Source organism: Podarcis erhardii, assembly GCF_964252035.2.
Source record: "Podarcis erhardii genome assembly, chromosome: 7".
Classification (NCBI taxonomy): domain Eukaryota; kingdom Metazoa; phylum Chordata; class Lepidosauria; order Squamata; family Lacertidae; genus Podarcis; species Podarcis erhardii.
In genome coordinates this window covers 60,647,113-60,653,183 of record NC_138511.1, presented here as the reverse complement: position 1 = coordinate 60,653,183, position 6,071 = coordinate 60,647,113, and positions in this window count along the sequence as shown.

Here is a 6,071-nt window from a genome sequence, read left to right as displayed (position 1 = left end):
TGCTTCTTCTTTCCTACCTGGGAGCAGCCTGTGCAATTAAACAAGAGCCAACTGCTAGAGCCTTGTGCTGACTGTACGTTTAAAGCACTCTTATACCACTTTAGCAGGGATGAGGGTGGCACTGTGGGTTAAACCACAGAGCCTAGGACTTGCTGATCAGAAGGTCAGCGGTTCGAATCCCCGCGACGGGGTGAGATCCCATTGCTCGGTCCCTGCTCCTGCCAACCTAACAGTTCGAAAGCACGTCAAAGTGCAAGTAGATAAATAGGTACTGCTTCGGTGGGAAGGTAAACGGTGTTTCTTTGCGCTGCTCTGGTTTGCCAGAAGTGGCTTAGTCATGCTGGCCACATGACCCGGAAGCTGTAAGCCGGTTCCCTTGGCCAATAAAGCGAGATGAGTGCCGCAACCCCAGAGTCGGCCACGACTGGACCTAATGGTCAGGGGTCCCTTTACCCCTTTACCTTTACTACCACTTTAGCAGTTGGGGCTTCCCCCAAAGAATCTTGCAAACTGTAGTTTTTAAAGGGTGCAGATAGGTGTTAGAGAGTTCTTTGCAAACTACATCTCCCAGCATATGTCCATGAGTGGTCCTAGTCTCAAGGCAGAGTCAGCACAATGCCAGAGTCCAGCAAGACAAAGCACAGCACTCTACTTGACACCTCCCAAACCTCTGCTCCTAAAACTCTCTGTGAAGCCAGCTCAAAACAACCAAGTAACCAAACGTTCCCCCAGTTTTCCCAGCTCTTCAAGGCATTTTAACACCTGGGATGGTCAATTGAACTGGCACTCCAATCCCAAGCGGGATGGTCCACCTGACCTGGACATTCTCCTGTGCAGGCATCATTTAAATGAACATTGGGCAGTTTGCCTGGGTACCTACAGTGAGTAAGAATCTCCTCCAGGCTGCCAGGTGGAGGAAGCATTGTAAAGAGAAAAGAACAAGAGAGTCTTTTGGCACCTTGAAGATGGTGGCTTAAGCTTCCATGGACTGCAGTGCACTTCAGCAGGCTTCCCCCCCTCTCCCCACCCTCCATGCTGTATTGGTGGGCCACAAATAGCCAATATAAAACAATGGCATGACTAATTTCTTAAAGGATACTTTCCTGGCGCATTTTACATGGCACATATTTTCATAAAATGGGCATTGGCTGTTTTTTTATGAATAGATGTCTCTGGAAAATTAAGATTTTGGGTGACTAGGGTCTCACGATGCACCCAGTCACCCTAGAAGCACAGTTGTGTGTGTATGTTTCTAAACCGTTTTAAGGGCCCCTCCAGACTGGTCTTTGGTGGTGAGTGTATTCTACAGCATGTGCTTGAGACAATACTAGTGAGTTAGTGGTGGATTTATTCTGCTTTATTAGTTGTTTGGTGATGCTTCCCCAATGCTACCACATTTTTGAGGTCCAGATGGGTCCAGAGGTGGAACAAAAAAAAACTCACAGCACCACACCAGAACACATGTGCTATGCAAAGGTGTGGGATTTTGGCAGGGAATTCAAGGATATGCACTGATTGGAAATGAAGCACTATAACTGCCCCAAATCTTTTGTAGATGTGAAGAGTTTTAAAAGTGGGATCACACGAGACTGTTTCAGTAGCATCATGAGCACAAATAATCATGAATGCACCATAAAAAGGACACCTGAAGGAGCCCTTTAAAGTGGGGAGGGCCCATAACAAAGATCTGATGCTCAGATCCCCTACTCCGTCCTGTAACAACATCCGTGGTACACGCTGGTGAAAATTTCTACAGGCCAGTGGGTTTTGTGTGCTGACTTGCAGGGCTTGCACAGTTGTGGTTGTGAGGACACAACCAGGTTTTGTACATGTGATATCTTTTTGTAAATAAGTTATCTGTTTTCCACTGACAATGGCTAAAGGTGATCTTGTGAGGAGTTGAGGGGGACCCATAATTGGCCTTTTTTGCTATTTAATTTATTCTTATATACATAAAAAAATAAAGCTATCATCATACAGCCCCCGTTGGAGAATTTGTAGTGCCATATTAGAATCCTTAATTTGCATGAAGCCAAGAGTAGGTGTGGTTGGCAAGCAACACTAGTAGTTTAATATTTGTATGCTGCTTTTTCAGCCAAGTTGAGCTCAAAGTGGCTCACAGAAATAGCAGAGCGTTAAGAAATAACAGCAACACTTCCTAATACAAAAGAATTACACAATGAAGGTGCAATAAATGAATAGCCTAATGAATCCCTGGGTTACTCCCTGGAGCAGTCTAGAGCAGGCCTCCATTTCCTAGGAATCTCCTTTGTCTGGGCCAAGATGCATCACTTTGACCCCATCTTGCCTGCTGCAGGTGTTTTCTTTGCTTCCCATTTTGCTGCCTGTGACCTCCACAACTCCCTGTGGCAAGCCACATCACTTCTTTCCTCACGTCAGACAGGAAGCAAACGTGATGATGAGGTGGCAGCAGAGGAGGCCCTTCAAGTGGCCTCATGCCACAGTAAACATGATAGTTTTTAACATGCCATTGAGTCCCACGTGAAGATCTCTCACTAGCAATCTGTGGGTAGTATTTTTTAGCATAAACCCGTAATCATTTGCAAAATACTTTTGCAGTCTCACAGCAAACCTAGAAAGCAGGTCATTGGTAGCCCCATTTCACAGATGTGACTTTTGCCAATAAGTTTGCTTGGCCTTACCATCAGGACTTAGGGATGGGGAACTGGAAGTGATTGACTTTTCTCTCTGACTCCCCTCCACATCCCTCAGTCCAGGAAGTCCATCACAGAGGAAGGTGTCCATGTGGTTTTAACTGTGCTTATGACCCAGTCTCCTTAAACCCTGGCCATCTCCCCCCCCCCCAAAAAAAATTCTGAATCTCCCCCTCCCACAAACCTAGCTTTTGGCAGGTATCCAGATCTGATAGCGAGCCCAGACAGTGACTGAGTGGTGTCCAGTGAACTGGCAAATGACGAGAGCTACATTAACACTCTCCTATTGTGTGGGCATTAGCACATGGCGGAATGCACACATAGTGGCTATCCCTGCTGCTGAGACATCTCTTCTGCTCATCTGGCTCCTCACATACCAATCCCACCCAGCTAGGGCAAAGGTAAGCAGGGTGGGCAGTGGGCTGGGGGCATGGGGCCAGTACTCTTAGCAACTGCAGTCGGAAAAGTCCTGCCCGTTAGGGCGCTTCTTCGTATTTTGCTTCCATTAACTGACAGGCTGGTACTGTCTCTATACATCTCAGCATGAAACCTTTTTAGCACATTTAAAAGGGCTGCAGCGCATGAACAGCTCCTCCCTTTCCTTAGCGTTAAAATAAATTGACATATCTGCATTCGCCTTGTAACAGATCACAACCACGCAAAGGGTGACCCCTTGTGCATCACCAAAAAGGAGGGCAATCATGGACACTGATAAAGTTTACATATACTAATTTGTATGTGCATGTCCTAATTTCTAAAGAAATATTGTAATTTAAATAGAAATACTGCACCAGATTTCAGGGCAACAGAAGACTCCCAAGTTCAATCCCCACCATCTCCTGGTAGGGCTGGGGAAACGTTCTGGAGAGCCACTGTCACTCAGTGTACTGAGCTGCCAATATCATTGGTCTGACTCAGGATAAGGGAGTTTCTGTGTTCCTGCATCACCCTAGTAGGGAAGATGGTGCCCTTGTGTTTTGTGTTCTTTATATTAGGGCTCATCCACACTTACCTTTCCCCCTGTGCTTTCTAGGGACAGGTCCATGCTTTTTAAGTGCTGTGTCTGAGTGCTCCCCCACCCCCGGTACTTTCCCCATGAAAACTCAGCCTTTAACAGATTGCCGTTTGCTCTGATTCGGCATTAAAGAGTGAGTTTTCACTCAGACTTTAAGATGCAGACCTGTGCCTAGAAATATAGCACAAAAGGAAGGCTGGGTGAGCGCTTAATCTCAGGCGTGGACTGGATAGCCTATTAAATAGAGGACATCTCTAAATAGAAGGCTTCCCTCTGTAAAATAGGACACATGGCCACTCTATGCCTGGGTCCATCACATGGTGAGTCTGCCAATGCTTCCTGGCAGTGCCAGTCTTTGGGGTCTGATGGGGGTTTGAACCACTTGCCCAGAGTTTATGCCCTTCTTTCTAATCCCTGTCAACACCAGCCACATGGAATCATTCACCCACACTGACTGGTAGTTCTCCAGGATTTCAGACAGGATATTCCCAGCCCTGCCTGCAGGCACCACAGATTGAACCTGGGACCTTCTGCAGACAAATGTGAGGCTCTTCCACTGAGCTACGACCCTTCCCCTTAATGAACATTGCATATGCTAAGATATAGAAGCCATTGCTATAATTTAAATAGAAATGTGTCCAATGCCTCTCAGCATAGTAAGGAAGACTGTGTGCATATGACTTTTGTGCCGCCTCAATCTGCTTGATGGGCTGCCGTGTACAAGAAGATGCAAATATGTTTTCCTTTGTTCCGGAGGGTAGGACCTGAACCAATGGGTTTAAATTACAAGAAAAGCAATGTAGACTAGACATGAGACATGTTGGTATGTGATTATGAGCTCTTTGAGAGTGGAATAGTGGAGGTGCCTTGGGAAATGGTGGATTCTTCTACAGTAGAGGCTGGATGCTACAAGAGGGCTTTATTCCAACTCAGTGATACTATGAGTCTTCAAATAGAGGACTATCCTCTGTAAACTAGGATACATGCCCAACCTGTATAATGTACCTGAGTGCACTTTCATGTGGGTCAACTAACTCCAATGTCCTTTGAATGGCATGCCATTAAGGAGGCTGCCTCTTGATGATAGATTAATGGTTGTAGAGGAACTGAGGTTGTGGAGAGCAATTTGACAACTTCTGATGATGATCTAGTGCAGAGGTGAATGCACCAAAAGGAAGATCCTATAACCAGAAAATACGTATTAGCTACAAGAGGAAGTGTCGCTGTACTGTAAGGAGTTTACTCAAACAATTATGTTCCTAAGTCACCACTTTGGAAAATGCAATTGCTCTGTGGTATAATAAAAGATTATAATGGCTGCTGCGCATTTGTGGCCTGTTTAACCAACTCTGCATTTCCATAATTAAAATAATTAAAACAATGCAACCAGACACCGATGATTATACAGTACTGTGGTCACTATATAGGCCCCTTGACGTCCTGTTTGTTTTGCTCTCTCAAGTTGGAGAGGCAGCCCATAATTTGCCAAGTTTAAAAGTGGCAGCTCTTTGGGGGAAAGGCTCAGGGCTCCACTGGTTTATTGCAGGGTAGCCATCTGATTAAGCATGTGCCTTCCAGAGTTGCCAACTAACCAGGGGACGAATCATTCTGACCAGCTCTTGTGCTTGTAACAGCAGCTTGAGCCACACAAATCAAAACAGGAAGATTATCATCTCCTAATGGCTGCAGGTGGTCACCTGGAAGGTTCAAGACAGACGAAAACAAGGTACCTTTCACACAGCAAATTGTTAAACCATGGAATTCATTCCTACAAGATGTAGCAATGGCAGAAGATCACTACTCTTGTGATGGCTACCAACTTGGATAGCTTTAAAAGAATCATAGAGTTGGAAGAGACCACAAGGGCCATCGAGATTTAGACGAATTCATGGAAAATAAGGCTTTCATCAGCTATATGACAGCTATGTTCTACCTCCACCGCTGGAGGTGTCGGCAACCAAGCTGCCGTACACAGACGATGAACTGTTTATACTTTGCTATGTTGCCTCCAAGTTGAGAAAATAATGCGTGAATTGGCCAAGGTCAGCATCTCCCTGTGGCCAAGGCCTCTGAAATATCCCCCTCTCTCTAAACACAGTTTGAGATTGCAGGGCCTTGGAGATGAGCAGGCCTGTTCCCTCCTGGGTTGCTATGGCAACTGCGCTGAAGCAAGGAGCTCAGCTGAGAGGAAGGAAGGGCCTTTGTGTGGCCTTGGCGGGTCCCCTGGGTGTTGCCTTGAAAAATGGGGAGGGGGGAAGGTCACAACGCAGTGCAAAAACAGAGGCGCACGCCTGTCTAGGAGCTATGCAAATAGGGGCGGGGGGCCTTCAGCCAGCAGCGGTTCTTCAGACTGCAGCACTTGCCTTCCAAAACAAGCCACC